The sequence below is a fragment of the Haliotis asinina genome, chromosome 6 (genome assembly GCF_037392515.1).
Source record: "Haliotis asinina isolate JCU_RB_2024 chromosome 6, JCU_Hal_asi_v2, whole genome shotgun sequence".
NCBI classification, from domain to species: domain Eukaryota; kingdom Metazoa; phylum Mollusca; class Gastropoda; order Lepetellida; family Haliotidae; genus Haliotis; species Haliotis asinina.
This window is the reverse complement of record NC_090285.1, coordinates 57,134,857-57,148,006: the sequence shown is the minus strand read 5'-3', so window position 1 is coordinate 57,148,006 and position 13,150 is coordinate 57,134,857. Positions and strand designations below refer to the sequence as shown.

Below are 13,150 nucleotides of genomic sequence, written 5' to 3'. Positions count from 1 at the left end.
GCTAGTCCCTCTCTTCATGACATTTGTGAGGGAACAAAAATGAACACGATTGCACAAAAGTATAACATGCAAAAAGTACTGGAGAATCCGGGTATCGATCCCGGTACCTCTCGCATGCTAAGCGAGCGCTCTACCATTTGAGCTAATTCCCCTGACGATCTACAAAGTGTGTCTTCATTAACTGTATTCTTGACAATCAGATTAACCCGTTTGGCGCCATGATAACCGACCGTTATTGTCATGATGGTAACAGATGCGCTGCTTCAGCTTTGTGAAAACATGCTTTCAGGTTGAGGAGTCAGTGTAGGTGTGTGTGCGCGTAGAAATTGAAGTGTTTAGAACCTGACCGAGTCGAGTGAATGCACTGTCTATATGTGAGCCCCAAACAAAGGTAATTTCTTTTGCCCAAGCTGGGTATCAATGCAAGCGTCTCCCACCTGCAAAAATTGCCTTCTGTCATGTGTGCTAGTCCCTCTCTTCATGACATTTGTGAGGGAACAAAAATGAACACGATTGCACAAAAGTATAACATGCAAAAAGTACTGGAGAATCCGGGTATCGATCCCGGTACCTCTCGCATGCTAAGCGAGCGCTCTACCATTTGAGCTAATTCCCCTGACGATCTACAAAGTGTGTCTTCATTAACTGTATTCTTGACAATCAGATTAACCCGTTTGGCGCCATGATAACCGACCGTTATTGTCATGATGGTAACAGATGCGCTGCTTCAGCTTTGTGAAAACATGCTTTCAGGTTGAGGAGTCAGTGTAGGTGTGTGTGCGCGTAGAAATTGAAGTGTTTAGAACCTGACCGAGTCGAGTGAATGCACTGTCTATATGTGACCCGAAACAAAGGTAATTTCTTTTGCCCAAGCTGGGTATCAATGCAAGCGTCTCCCACCTGCAAAAAATGCCTTCTCTCATGTGTGCTAGTCCCTCTCTTCATGACATTTGTGAGGGAACAAAAGTGAACACGATTGCACAAAAGTATAACATGCAAAAACTACTGGAGAATCCGGGTATCGATCCCGGTACCTCTCGCATGCTAAGCGAGCGCTCTACCATTTGAGCTAATTCCCCTGACGATCTACAAAGTGTGTCTTCATTAACTGTATTCTTGACAATCAGATTAACCCGTTTGGCGGCATGATAACCGACCGTTATTGTCATGATGGTAACAGACGCGCTGCTTCAGCTTTGTGAAAACATGCCTTCAGGTTGAGGAGTCAGTGTAGGTGTGTGTGCGCGTAGAAATTGAAGTGTTTAGAACCTGACCGAGTCGAGTGAATGCACTGTCTATATGTGAGCCCCAAACAAAGGTAATTTCTTTTGCCCAAGCTGGGTATCAATGCAAGCGTCTCCCACCTGCAAAAATTGCCTTCTCTCATGTGTGCTAGTCCCTCTCTTCATGACATTTGTGAGGGAACAAAAATGAACACGATTGCACAAAAGTATAACATGCAAAAATTACTGGAGAATCCGGGTATCGATCCCGGTACCTCTCGCATGCTAAGCGAGCGCTCTACCATTTGAGCTAATTCCCCTGACGATCTACAAAGTGTGTCTTCATTAACTGTATTCTTGACAATCAGATTAACCCGTTTGGCGCCATGATAACCGACCGTTATTGTCATGATGGTAACAGATGCGCTGCTTCAGCTTTGTGAAAACATGCTTTCAGGTTGAGGAGTCAGTGTAGGTGTGTGTGTGCGTAGAAATTGAAGTGTTTAGAACCTGACCGAGTCCAGTGAATGCACTGTCTATATGTGAGCCCCAAACAAAGGTAATTTCTTTTGCCCAAGCTGGGTATCAATGCAAGCGTCTCCCACCTGCAAAAATTGCCTTCTCTCATGTGTGCTAGTCCCTCTCTTCATGACATTTGTGAGGGAACAAAAATGAACACGATTGCACAAAAGTATAACATGCAAAAAGTACTGCAGAATCCGGGTATCGATCCCGGTACCTCTCGCATGCTAAGCGAGCGCTCTACCATTTGAGCTAATTCCCCTGACGATCTACAAAGTGTGTCTTCATTAACTGTATTCTTGACAATCAGATTAACCCGTTTGGCGCCATGATAACCGACCGTTATTGTCATGATGGTAACAGATGCGCTGCTTCAGCTTTGTGAAAACATGCTTTCAGGTTGAGGAGTCAGTGTAGGTGTGTGTGCGGGTAGAAATTGAAGTGTTTAGAACCTGACCGAGTCGAGTGAATGCACTGTCTATATGTGAGCCCCAAACAAAGGTAACTTCTTTTGCCCAAGCTGGGTATCAATGCAAGCGTCTCCCACCTGCAAAAATTGCCTTCTGTCATGTGTGCTAGTCCCTCTCTTCATGACATTTGTGAGGGAACAAAAATGAACACGATTGCACAAAAGTATAACATGCAAAAAGTACTGGAGAATCCGGGTATCGATCCCGGTACCTCTCGCATGCTAAGCGAGCGCTCTACCATTTGAGCTAATTCCCCTGACGATCTACAAAGTGTGTCTTCATTAACTGTATTCTTGACAATCAGATTAACCCGTTTGGCGCCATGATAACCGACCGTTATTGTCATGATGGTAACAGATGCGCTGCTTCAGCTTTGTGAAAACATGCTTTCAGGTTGAGGAGTCAGTGTAGGTGTGTGTGCGCGTAGAAATTGAAGTGTTTAGAACCTGACCGAGTCGAGTGAATGCACTGTCTATATGTGAGCCCCAAACAAAGGTAATTTCTTTTGCCCAAGCTGGGTATCAATGCAAGCGTCTCCCACCTGCAAAAATTGCCTTCTGTCATGTGTGCTAGTCCCTCTCTTCATGACATTTGTGAGGGAACAAAAATGAACACGATTGCACAAAAGTATAACATGCAAAAATTACTGGAGAATCCGGGTATCGATCCCGGTACCTCTCGCATGCTAAGCGAGCGCTCTACCATTTGAGCTAATTCCCCTGACGATCTACAAAGTGTGTCTTCATTAACTGTATTCTTGACAATCAGATTAACCCGTTTGGCGCCATGATAACCGACCGTTATTGTCATGATGGTAACAGATGCGCTGCTTCAGCTTTGTGAAAACATGCTTTCAGGTTGAGGAGTCAGTGTAGGTGTGTGTGCGCGTAGAAATTGAAGTGTTTAGAACCTGACCGAGTCGAGTGAATGCACTGTCTATATGTGAGCCCCAAACAAAGGTAATTTCTTTTGCCCAAGCTGGGTATCAATGCAAGCGTCTCCCACCTGCAAAAATTGCCTTCTGTCATGTGTGCTAGTCCCTCTCTTCATGACATTTGTGAGGGAACAAAAATGAACACGATTGCACAAAAGTATAACATGCAAAAATTACTGCAGAATCCGGGTATCGATCCCGGTACCTCTCGCATGCTAAGCGAGCGCTCTACCATTTGAGCTAATTCCCCTGACGATCTACAAAGTGTGTCTTCATTAACTGTATTCTTGACAATCAGATTAACCCGTTTGGCGCCATGATAACCGACCGTTATTGTCATGATGGTAACAGATGCGCTGCTTCAGCTTTGTGAAAACATGCTTTCAGGTTGAGGAGTCAGTGTAGGTGTGTGTGCGGGTAGAAATTGAAGTGTTTAGAACCTGACCGAGTCGAGTGAATGCACTGTCTATATGTGAGCCCCAAACAAAGGTAACTTCTTTTGCCCAAGCTGGGTATCAATGCAAGCGTCTCCCACCTGCAAAAATTGCCTTCTGTCATGTGTGCTAGTCCCTCTCTTCATGACATTTGTGAGGGAACAAAAATGAACACGATTGCACAAAAGTATAACATGCAAAAAGTACTGGAGAATCCGGGTATCGATCCCGGTACCTCTCGCATGCTAAGCGAGCGCTCTACCATTTGAGCTAATTCCCCTGACGATCTACAAAGTGTGTCTTCATTAACTGTATTCTTGACAATCAGATTAACCCGTTTGGCGCCATGATAACCGACCGTTATTGTCATGATGGTAACAGATGCGCTGCTTCAGCTTTGTGAAAACATGCTTTCAGGTTGAGGAGTCAGTGTAGGTGTGTGTGCGCGTAGAAATTGAAGTGTTTAGAACCTGACCGAGTCGAGTGAATGCACTGTCTATATGTGAGCCCCAAACAAAGGTAATTTCTTTTGCCCAAGCTGGGTATCAATGCAAGCGTCTCCCACCTGCAAAAATTGCCTTCTGTCATGTGTGCTAGTCCCTCTCTTCATGACATTTGTGAGGGAACAAAAATGAACACGATTGCACAAAAGTATAACATGCAAAAATTACTGGAGAATCCGGGTATCGATCCCGGTACCTCTCGCATGCTAAGCGAGCGCTCTACCATTTGAGCTAATTCCCCTGACGATCTACAAAGTGTGTCTTCATTAACTGTATTCTTGACAATCAGATTAACCCGTTTGGCGCCATGATAACCGACCGTTATTGTCATGATGGTAACAGATGCGCTGCTTCAGCTTTGTGAAAACATGCTTTCAGGTTGAGGAGTCAGTGTAGGTGTGTGTGCGCGTAGAAATTGAAGTGTTTAGAACCTGACCGAGTCGAGTGAATGCACTGTCTATATGTGAGCCCCAAACAAAGGTAATTTCTTTTGCCCAAGCTGGGTATCAATGCAAGCGTCTCCCACCTGCAAAAATTGCCTTCTGTCATGTGTGCTAGTCCCTCTCTTCATGACATTTGTGAGGGAACAAAAATGAACACGATTGCACAAAAGTATAACATGCAAAAATTACTGCAGAATCCGGGTATCGATCCCGGTACCTCTCGCATGCTAAGCGAGCGCTCTACCATTTGAGCTAATTCCCCTGACGATCTACAAAGTGTGTCTTCATTAACTGTATTCTTGACAATCAGATTAACCCGTTTGGCGCCATGATAACCGACCGTTATTGTCATGATGGTAACAGATGCGCTGCTTCAGCTTTGTGAAAACATGCTTTCAGGTTGAGGAGTCAGTGTAGGTGTGTGTGCGGGTAGAAATTGAAGTGTTTAGAACCTGACCGAGTCGAGTGAATGCACTGTCTATATGTGAGCCCCAAACAAAGGTAACTTCTTTTGCCCAAGCTGGGTATCAATGCAAGCGTCTCCCACCTGCAAAAATTGCCTTCTGTCATGTGTGCTAGTCCCTCTCTTCATGACATTTGTGAGGGAACAAAAATGAACACGATTGCACAAAAGTATAACATGCAAAAAGTACTGGAGAATCCGGGTATCGATCCCGGTACCTCTCGCATGCTAAGCGAGCGCTCTACCATTTGAGCTAATTCCCCTGACGATCTACAAAGTGTGTCTTCATTAACTGTATTCTTGACAATCAGATTAACCCGTTTGGCGCCATGATAACCGACCGTTATTGTCATGATGGTAACAGATGCGCTGCTTCAGCTTTGTGAAAACATGCTTTCAGGTTGAGGAGTCAGTGTAGGTGTGTGTGCGCGTAGAAATTGAAGTGTTTAGAACCTGACCGAGTCGAGTGAATGCACTGTCTATATGTGAGCCCCAAACAAAGGTAATTTCTTTTGCCCAAGCTGGGTATCAATGCAAGCGTCTCCCACCTGCAAAAATTGCCTTCTGTCATGTGTGCTAGTCCCTCTCTTCATGACATTTGTGAGGGAACAAAAATGAACACGATTGCACAAAAGTATAACATGCAAAAATTACTGGAGAATCCGGGTATCGATCCCGGTACCTCTCGCATGCTAAGCGAGCGCTCTACCATTTGAGCTAATTCCCCTGACGATCTACAAAGTGTGTCTTCATTAACTGTATTCTTGACAATCAGATTAACCCGTTTGGCGCCATGATAACCGACCGTTATTGTCATGATGGTAACAGATGCGCTGCTTCAGCTTTGTGAAAACATGCTTTCAGGTTGAGGAGTCAGTGTAGGTGTGTGTGCGCGTAGAAATTGAAGTGTTTAGAACCTGACCGAGTCGAGTGAATGCACTGTCTATATGTGAGCCCCAAACAAAGGTAATTTCTTTTGCCCAAGCTGGGTATCAATGCAAGCGTCTCCCACCTGCAAAAATTGCCTTCTGTCATGTGTGCTAGTCCCTCTCTTCATGACATTTGTGAGGGAACAAAAATGAACACGATTGCACAAAAGTATAACATGCAAAAATTACTGCAGAATCCGGGTATCGATCCCGGTACCTCTCGCATGCTAAGCGAGCGCTCTACCATTTGAGCTAATTCCCCTGACGATCTACAAAGTGTGTCTTCATTAACTGTATTCTTGACAATCAGATTAACCCGTTTGGCGCCATGATAACCGACCGTTATTGTCATGATGGTAACAGATGCGCTGCTTCAGCTTTGTGAAAACATGCTTTCAGGTTGAGGAGTCAGTGTAGGTGTGTGTGTGCGTAGAAATTGAAGTGTTTAGAACCTGACCGAGTCGAGTGAATGCACTGTCTATATGTGAGCCCCAAACAAAGGTAATTTCTTTTGCCCAAGCTGGGTATCAATGCAAGCGTCTCCCAATTGCAAAAATTGCCTTCTGTCATGTGTGCTAGTCCCTCTCTTCATGACATTTGTGAGGGAACAAAAATGAACACGATTGCACAAAAGTATAACATGCAAAAATTACTGGAGAATCCGGGTATCGATCCCGGTACCTCTCGCATGCTAAGCGAGCGCTCTACCATTTGAGCTAATTCCCCTGACGATCTACAAAGTGTGTCTTCATTAACTGTATTCTTGACAATCAGATTAACCCGTTTGGCGCCATGATAACCGACCGTTATTGTCATGATGGTAACAGACGCGCTGCTTCAGCTTTGTGAAAACATGCTTTCAGGTTGAGGAGTCAGTGTAGGTGTGTGTGTGCGTAGAAATTGAAGTGTTTAGAACCTGACCGAGTCGAGTGAATGCACTGTCTATATGTGAGCCCCAAACAAAGGTAATTTCTTTTGCCCAAGCTGGGTATCAATGCAAGCGTCTCCCACCTGCAAAAATTGCCTTCTGTCATGTGTGCTAGTCCCTCTCTTCATGACATTTGTGAGGGAACAAAAATGAACACGATTGCACAAAAGTATAACATGCAAAAAGTACTGGAGAATCCGGGTATCGATCCCGGTACCTCTCGCATGCTAAGCGAGCGCTCTACCATTTGAGCTAATTCCCCTGACGATCTACAAAGTGTGTCTTCATTAACTGTATTCTTGACAATCAGATTAACCCGTTTGGCGCCATGATAACCGACCGTTATTGTCATGATGGTAACAGATGCGCTGCTTCAGCTTTGTGAAAACATGCTTTCAGGTTGAGGAGTCAGTGTAGGTGTGTGTGCGGGTAGAAATTGAAGTGTTTAGAACCTGACCGAGTCGAGTGAATGCACTGTCTATATGTGAGCCCCAAACAAAGGTAACTTCTTTTGCCCAAGCTGGGTATCAATGCAAGCGTCTCCCACCTGCAAAAATTGCCTTCTGTCATGTGTGCTAGTCCCTCTCTTCATGACATTTGTGAGGGAACAAAAATGAACACGATTGCACAAAAGTATAACATGCAAAAAGTACTGGAGAATCCGGGTATCGATCCCGGTACCTCTCGCATGCTAAGCGAGCGCTCTACCATTTGAGCTAATTCCCCTGACGATCTACAAAGTGTGTCTTCATTAACTGTATTCTTGACAATCAGATTAACCCGTTTGGCGCCATGATAACCGACCGTTATTGTCATGATGGTAACAGATGCGCTGCTTCAGCTTTGTGAAAACATGCTTTCAGGTTGAGGAGTCAGTGTAGGTGTGTGTGCGCGTAGAAATTGAAGTGTTTAGAACCTGACCGAGTCGAGTGAATGCACTGTCTATATGTGAGCCCCAAACAAAGGTAATTTCTTTTGCCCAAGCTGGGTATCAATGCAAGCGTCTCCCACCTGCAAAAATTGCCTTCTGTCATGTGTGCTAGTCCCTCTCTTCATGACATTTGTGAGGGAACAAAAATGAACACGATTGCACAAAAGTATAACATGCAAAAATTACTGGAGAATCCGGGTATCGATCCCGGTACCTCTCGCATGCTAAGCGAGCGCTCTACCATTTGAGCTAATTCCCCTGACGATCTACAAAGTGTGTCTTCATTAACTGTATTCTTGACAATCAGATTAACCCGTTTGGCGCCATGATAACCGACCGTTATTGTCATGATGGTAACAGATGCGCTGCTTCAGCTTTGTGAAAACATGCTTTCAGGTTGAGGAGTCAGTGTAGGTGTGTGTGCGCGTAGAAATTGAAGTGTTTAGAACCTGACCGAGTCGAGTGAATGCACTGTCTATATGTGAGCCCCAAACAAAGGTAATTTCTTTTGCCCAAGCTGGGTATCAATGCAAGCGTCTCCCAATTGCAAAAATTGCCTTCTGTCATGTGTGCTAGTCCCTCTCTTCATGACATTTGTGAGGGAACAAAAATGAACACGATTGCACAAAAGTATAACATGCAAAAATTACTGGAGAATCCGGGTATCGATCCCGGTACCTCTCGCATGCTAAGCGAGCGCTCTACCATTTGAGCTAATTCCCCTGACGATCTACAAAGTGTGTCTTCATTAACTGTATTCTTGACAATCAGATTAACCCGTTTGGCGCCATGATAACCGACCGTTATTGTCATGATGGTAACAGACGCGCTGCTTCAGCTTTGTGAAAACATGCTTTCAGGTTGAGGAGTCAGTGTAGGTGTGTGTGTGCGTAGAAATTGAAGTGTTTAGAACCTGACCGAGTCGAGTGAATGCACTGTCTATATGTGAGCCCCAAACAAAGGTAATTTCTTTTGCCCAAGCTGGGTATCAATGCAAGCGTCTCCCACCTGCAAAAATTGCCTTCTGTCATGTGTGCTAGTCCCTCTCTTCATGACATTTGTGAGGGAACAAAAATGAACACGATTGCACAAAAGTATAACATGCAAAAATTACTGGAGAATCCGGGTATCGATCCCGGTACCTCTCGCATGCTAAGCGAGCGCTCTACCATTTGAGCTAATTCCCCTGACGATCTACAAAGTGTGTCTTCATTAACTGTATTCTTGACAATCAGATTAACCCGTTTGGCGCCATGATAACCGACCGTTATTGTCATGATGGTAACAGACGCGCTGCTTCAGCTTTGTGAAAACATGCTTTCAGGTTGAGGAGTCAGTGTAGGTGTGTGTGTGCGTAGAAATTGAAGTGTTTAGAACCTGACCGAGTCGAGTGAATGCACTGTCTATATGTGAGCCCCAAACAAAGGTAATTTCTTTTGCCCAAGCTGGGTATCAATGCAAGCGTCTCCCAATTGCAAAAATTGCCTTCTGTCATGTGTGCTAGTCCCTCTCTTCATGACATTTGTGAGGGAACAAAAATGAACACGATTGCACAAAAGTATAACATGCAAAAATTACTGGAGAATCCGGGTATCGATCCCGGTACCTCTCGCATGCTAAGCGAGCGCTCTACCATTTGAGCTAATTCCCCTGACGATCTACAAAGTGTGTCTTCATTAACTGTATTCTTGACAATCAGATTAACCCGTTTGGCGCCATGATAACCGACCGTTATTGTCATGATGGTAACAGACGCGCTGCTTCAGCTTTGTGAAAACATGCTTTCAGGTTGAGGAGTCAGTGTAGGTGTGTGTGTGCGTAGAAATTGAAGTGTTTAGAACCTGACCGAGTCGAGTGAATGCACTGTCTATATGTGAGCCCCAAACAAAGGTAATTTCTTTTGCCCAAGCTGGGTATCAATGCAAGCGTCTCCCACCTGCAAAAATTGCCTTCTGTCATGTGTGCTAGTCCCTCTCTTCATGACATTTGTGAGGGAACAAAAATGAACACGATTGCACAAAAGTATAACATGCAAAAAGTACTGGAGAATCCGGGTATCGATCCCGGTACCTCTCGCATGCTAAGCGAGCGCTCTACCATTTGAGCTAATTCCCCTGACGATCTACAAAGTGTGTCTTCATTAACTGTATTCTTGACAATCAGATTAACCCGTTTGGCGCCATGATAACCGACCGTTATTGTCATGATGGTAACAGATGCGCTGCTTCAGCTTTGTGAAAACATGCTTTCAGGTTGAGGAGTCAGTGTAGGTGTGTGTGCGCATAGAAATTGAAGTGTTTAGAACCTGACCGAGTCGAGTGAATGCACTGTCTATATGTGAGCCCCAAACAAAGGTAATTTCTTTTGCCCAAGCTGGGTATCAATGCAAGCGTCTCCCACCTGCAAAAATTGCCTTCTCTCATGTGTGCTAGTCCCTCTCTTCATGACATTTGTGAGGGAACAAAAATGAACACGATTGCACAAAAGTATAACATGCAAAAGGAACTGGAGAATCCGGGTATCGATCCCGGTACCTCTCGCATGCTAAGCGAGCGCTCTACCATTTGAGCTAATTCCCCTGACGATCTACAAAGTGTGTCTTCATTAACTGTATTCTTGACAATCAGATTAACCCGTTTGGCGCCATGATAACCGACCGTTATTGTCATGATGGTAACAGATGCGCTGCTTCAGCTTTGTGAAAACATGCTTTCAGGTTGAGGAGTCAGTGTAGGTGTGTGTGTGCGTAGAAATTGAAGTGTTTAGAACCTGACCGAGTCGAGTGAATGCACTGTCTATATGTGAGCCCCAAACAAAGGTAATTTCTTTTGCCCAAGCTGGGTATCAATGCAAGCGTCTCCCACCTGCAAAAATTGCCTTCTCTCATGTGTGCTAGTCCCTCTCTTCATGACATTTGTGAGGGAACAAAAATGAACACGATTGCACAAAAGTAAAACATGCAAAAATTACTGGAGAATCCGGGTATCGATCCCGGTACCTCTCGCATGCTAAGCGAGCGCTCTACCATTTGAGCTAATTCCCCTGACGATCTACAAAGTGTGTCTTCATTAACTGTATTCTTGACAATCAGATTAACCCGTTTGGCGGCATGATAACCGACCGTTATTGTCATGATGGTAACAGATGCGCTGCTTCAGCTTTGTGAAAACATGCTTTCAGGTTGAGGAGTCAGTGTAGGTGTGTGTGTGCGTAGAAATTGAAGTGTTTAGAACCTGACCGAGTCCAGTGAATGCACTGTCTATATGTGAGCCCCAAACAAAGGTAATTTCTTTTGCCCAAGCTGGGTGTCAATGCAAGCGTCTCCCACCTGCAAAAATTGCCTTCTCTCATGTGTGCTAGTCCCTCTCTTCATGACATTTGTGAGGGAACAAAAATGAACACGATTGCACAAAAGTATAACATGCAAAAAGTACTGCAGAATCCGGGTATCGATCCCGGTACCTCTCGCATGCTAAGCGAGCGCTCTACCATTTGAGCTAATTCCCCTGACGATCTACAAAGTGTGTCTTCATTAACTGTATTCTTGACAATCAGATTAACCCGTTTGGCGGCATGATAACCGACCGTTATTGTCATGATGGTAACAGATGCGCTGCTTCAGCTTTGTGAAAACATGCTTTCAGGTTGAGGAGTCAGTGTAGGTGTGTGTGCGGGTAGAAATTGAAGTGTTTAGAACCTGACCGAGTCCAGTGAATGCACTGTCTATATGTGAGCCCCAAACAAAGGTAATTTCTTTTGCCCAAGCTGGGTATCAATGCAAGCGTCTCCCACCTGCAAAAATTGCCTTCTGTCATGTGTGCTAGTCCCTCTCTTCATGACATTTGTGAGGGAACAAAAATGAACACGATTGCACACAAGTATAACATGCAAAAAGTACTGCAGAATCCGGGTATCGATCCCGGTACCTCTCGCATGCTAAGCGAGCGCTCTACCATTTGAGCTAATTCCCCTGACGATCTACAAAGTGTGTCTTCATTAACTGTATTCTTGACAATCAGATTAACCCGTTTGGCGGCATGATAACCGACCGTTATTGTCATGATGGTAACAGATGCGCTGCTTCAGCTTTGTGAAAACATGCTTTCAGGTTGAGGAGTCAGTGTACGTGTGTGTGTGCGTAGAAATTGAAGTGTTTAGAACCTGACCGAGTCCAGTGAATGCACTGTCTATATGTGAGCCCCAAACAAAGGTAATTTCTTTTGCCCAAGCTGGGTATCAATGCAAGCGTCTCCCACCTGCAAAAATTGCCTTCTGTCATGTGTGCTAGTCCCTCTCTTCATGACATTTGTGAGGGAACAAAAATGAACACGATTGCACAAAAGTATAACATGCAAAAATTACTGCAGAATCCGGGTATCGATCCCGGTACCTCTCGCATGCTAAGCGAGCGCTCTACCATTTGAGCTAATTCCCCTGACGATCTACAAAGTGTGTCTTCATTAACTGTATTCTTGACAATCAGATTAACCCGTTTGGCGCCATGATAACCGACCGTTATTGTCATGATGGTAACAGACGCGCTGCTTCAGCTTTGTGAAAACATGCTTTCAGGTTGAGGAGTCAGTGTAGGTGTGTGTGTGCGTAGAAATTGAAGTGTTTAGAACCTGACCGAGTCGAGTGAATGCACTGTCTATATGTGAGCCCCAAACAAAGGTAATTTCTTTTGCCCAAGCTGGGTATCAATGCAAGCGTCTCCCACCTGCAAAAATTGCCTTCTGTCATGTGTGCTAGTCCCTCTCTTCATGACATTTGTGAGGGAACAAAAATGAACACGATTGCACAAAAGTATAACATGCAAAAAGTACTGGAGAATCCGGGTATCGATCCCGGTACCTCTCGCATGCTAAGCGAGCGCTCTACCATTTGAGCTAATTCCCCTGACGATCTACAAAGTGTGTCTTCATTAACTGTATTCTTGACAATCAGATTAACCCGTTTGGCGCCATGATAACCGACCGTTATTGTCATGATGGTAACAGATGCGCTGCTTCAGCTTTGTGAAAACATGCTTTCAGGTTGAGGAGTCAGTGTAGGTGTGTGTGCGCATAGAAATTGAAGTGTTTAGAACCTGACTGAGTCGAGTGAATGCACTGTCTATATGTGAGCCCCAAACAAAGGTAATTTCTTTTGCCCAAGCTGGGTATCAATGCAAGCGTCTCCCACCTGCAAAAATTGCCTTCTCTCATGTGTGCTAGTCCCTCTCTTCATGACATTTGTGAGGGAACAAAAATGAACACGATTGCACAAAAGTATAACATGCAAAAGGAACTGGAGAATCCGGGTATCGATCCCGGTACCTCTCGCATGCTAAGCGAGCGCTCTACCATTTGAGCTAATTCCCCTGACGAT

At 44.7% G+C, this 13,150-nt stretch overlaps 22 non-coding genes across 22 annotated transcripts; all 22 read right to left on the bottom strand.

Moving 5' to 3' along the window:
- Nucleotides 1-79: 79 nt before the first annotated feature.
- On the bottom strand, nucleotides 80-152 carry Trnaa-agc (transfer RNA alanine (anticodon AGC)). Its single transcript has one exon. It is a non-coding gene; the product is annotated as a tRNA-Ala (tRNA).
- Nucleotides 153-543: 391 nt separating this feature from the next.
- Trnaa-agc (transfer RNA alanine (anticodon AGC)) lies at nucleotides 544-616 on the bottom strand. Its single transcript has one exon. It is a non-coding gene; the product is annotated as a tRNA-Ala (tRNA).
- A 390-nt stretch (nucleotides 617-1,006) lies between these two features.
- Trnaa-agc (transfer RNA alanine (anticodon AGC)) lies at nucleotides 1,007-1,079 on the bottom strand. The gene has a single exon. It is a non-coding gene; the product is annotated as a tRNA-Ala (tRNA).
- A 391-nt stretch (nucleotides 1,080-1,470) lies between these two features.
- On the bottom strand, nucleotides 1,471-1,543 carry Trnaa-agc (transfer RNA alanine (anticodon AGC)). Its single transcript has one exon. It is a non-coding gene; the product is annotated as a tRNA-Ala (tRNA).
- Nucleotides 1,544-2,398: 855 nt separating this feature from the next.
- Trnaa-agc (transfer RNA alanine (anticodon AGC)) lies at nucleotides 2,399-2,471 on the bottom strand. The gene has a single exon. It is a non-coding gene; the product is annotated as a tRNA-Ala (tRNA).
- Nucleotides 2,472-2,862: 391 nt separating this feature from the next.
- Nucleotides 2,863-2,935, bottom strand: Trnaa-agc (transfer RNA alanine (anticodon AGC)). Its single transcript has one exon. It is a non-coding gene; the product is annotated as a tRNA-Ala (tRNA).
- Nucleotides 2,936-3,790: 855 nt separating this feature from the next.
- Nucleotides 3,791-3,863, bottom strand: Trnaa-agc (transfer RNA alanine (anticodon AGC)). Its single transcript has one exon. It is a non-coding gene; the product is annotated as a tRNA-Ala (tRNA).
- A 391-nt stretch (nucleotides 3,864-4,254) lies between these two features.
- Nucleotides 4,255-4,327, bottom strand: Trnaa-agc (transfer RNA alanine (anticodon AGC)). The gene has a single exon. It is a non-coding gene; the product is annotated as a tRNA-Ala (tRNA).
- Nucleotides 4,328-5,182: 855 nt separating this feature from the next.
- Trnaa-agc (transfer RNA alanine (anticodon AGC)) lies at nucleotides 5,183-5,255 on the bottom strand. Its single transcript has one exon. It is a non-coding gene; the product is annotated as a tRNA-Ala (tRNA).
- Nucleotides 5,256-5,646: 391 nt separating this feature from the next.
- Nucleotides 5,647-5,719, bottom strand: Trnaa-agc (transfer RNA alanine (anticodon AGC)). The gene has a single exon. It is a non-coding gene; the product is annotated as a tRNA-Ala (tRNA).
- An 855-nt stretch (nucleotides 5,720-6,574) lies between these two features.
- Nucleotides 6,575-6,647, bottom strand: Trnaa-agc (transfer RNA alanine (anticodon AGC)). Its single transcript has one exon. It is a non-coding gene; the product is annotated as a tRNA-Ala (tRNA).
- A 391-nt stretch (nucleotides 6,648-7,038) lies between these two features.
- Trnaa-agc (transfer RNA alanine (anticodon AGC)) lies at nucleotides 7,039-7,111 on the bottom strand. Its single transcript has one exon. It is a non-coding gene; the product is annotated as a tRNA-Ala (tRNA).
- Nucleotides 7,112-7,502: 391 nt separating this feature from the next.
- Nucleotides 7,503-7,575, bottom strand: Trnaa-agc (transfer RNA alanine (anticodon AGC)). Its single transcript has one exon. It is a non-coding gene; the product is annotated as a tRNA-Ala (tRNA).
- A 391-nt stretch (nucleotides 7,576-7,966) lies between these two features.
- Trnaa-agc (transfer RNA alanine (anticodon AGC)) lies at nucleotides 7,967-8,039 on the bottom strand. Its single transcript has one exon. It is a non-coding gene; the product is annotated as a tRNA-Ala (tRNA).
- A 391-nt stretch (nucleotides 8,040-8,430) lies between these two features.
- Nucleotides 8,431-8,503, bottom strand: Trnaa-agc (transfer RNA alanine (anticodon AGC)). Its single transcript has one exon. It is a non-coding gene; the product is annotated as a tRNA-Ala (tRNA).
- A 391-nt stretch (nucleotides 8,504-8,894) lies between these two features.
- On the bottom strand, nucleotides 8,895-8,967 carry Trnaa-agc (transfer RNA alanine (anticodon AGC)). The gene has a single exon. It is a non-coding gene; the product is annotated as a tRNA-Ala (tRNA).
- A 391-nt stretch (nucleotides 8,968-9,358) lies between these two features.
- Nucleotides 9,359-9,431, bottom strand: Trnaa-agc (transfer RNA alanine (anticodon AGC)). The gene has a single exon. It is a non-coding gene; the product is annotated as a tRNA-Ala (tRNA).
- Nucleotides 9,432-9,822: 391 nt separating this feature from the next.
- Trnaa-agc (transfer RNA alanine (anticodon AGC)) lies at nucleotides 9,823-9,895 on the bottom strand. The gene has a single exon. It is a non-coding gene; the product is annotated as a tRNA-Ala (tRNA).
- Nucleotides 9,896-10,286: 391 nt separating this feature from the next.
- Trnaa-agc (transfer RNA alanine (anticodon AGC)) lies at nucleotides 10,287-10,359 on the bottom strand. Its single transcript has one exon. It is a non-coding gene; the product is annotated as a tRNA-Ala (tRNA).
- A 391-nt stretch (nucleotides 10,360-10,750) lies between these two features.
- Nucleotides 10,751-10,823, bottom strand: Trnaa-agc (transfer RNA alanine (anticodon AGC)). Its single transcript has one exon. It is a non-coding gene; the product is annotated as a tRNA-Ala (tRNA).
- Nucleotides 10,824-12,606: 1,783 nt separating this feature from the next.
- On the bottom strand, nucleotides 12,607-12,679 carry Trnaa-agc (transfer RNA alanine (anticodon AGC)). The gene has a single exon. It is a non-coding gene; the product is annotated as a tRNA-Ala (tRNA).
- A 391-nt stretch (nucleotides 12,680-13,070) lies between these two features.
- Nucleotides 13,071-13,143, bottom strand: Trnaa-agc (transfer RNA alanine (anticodon AGC)). Its single transcript has one exon. It is a non-coding gene; the product is annotated as a tRNA-Ala (tRNA).
- Nucleotides 13,144-13,150: the final 7 nt, after the last annotated feature.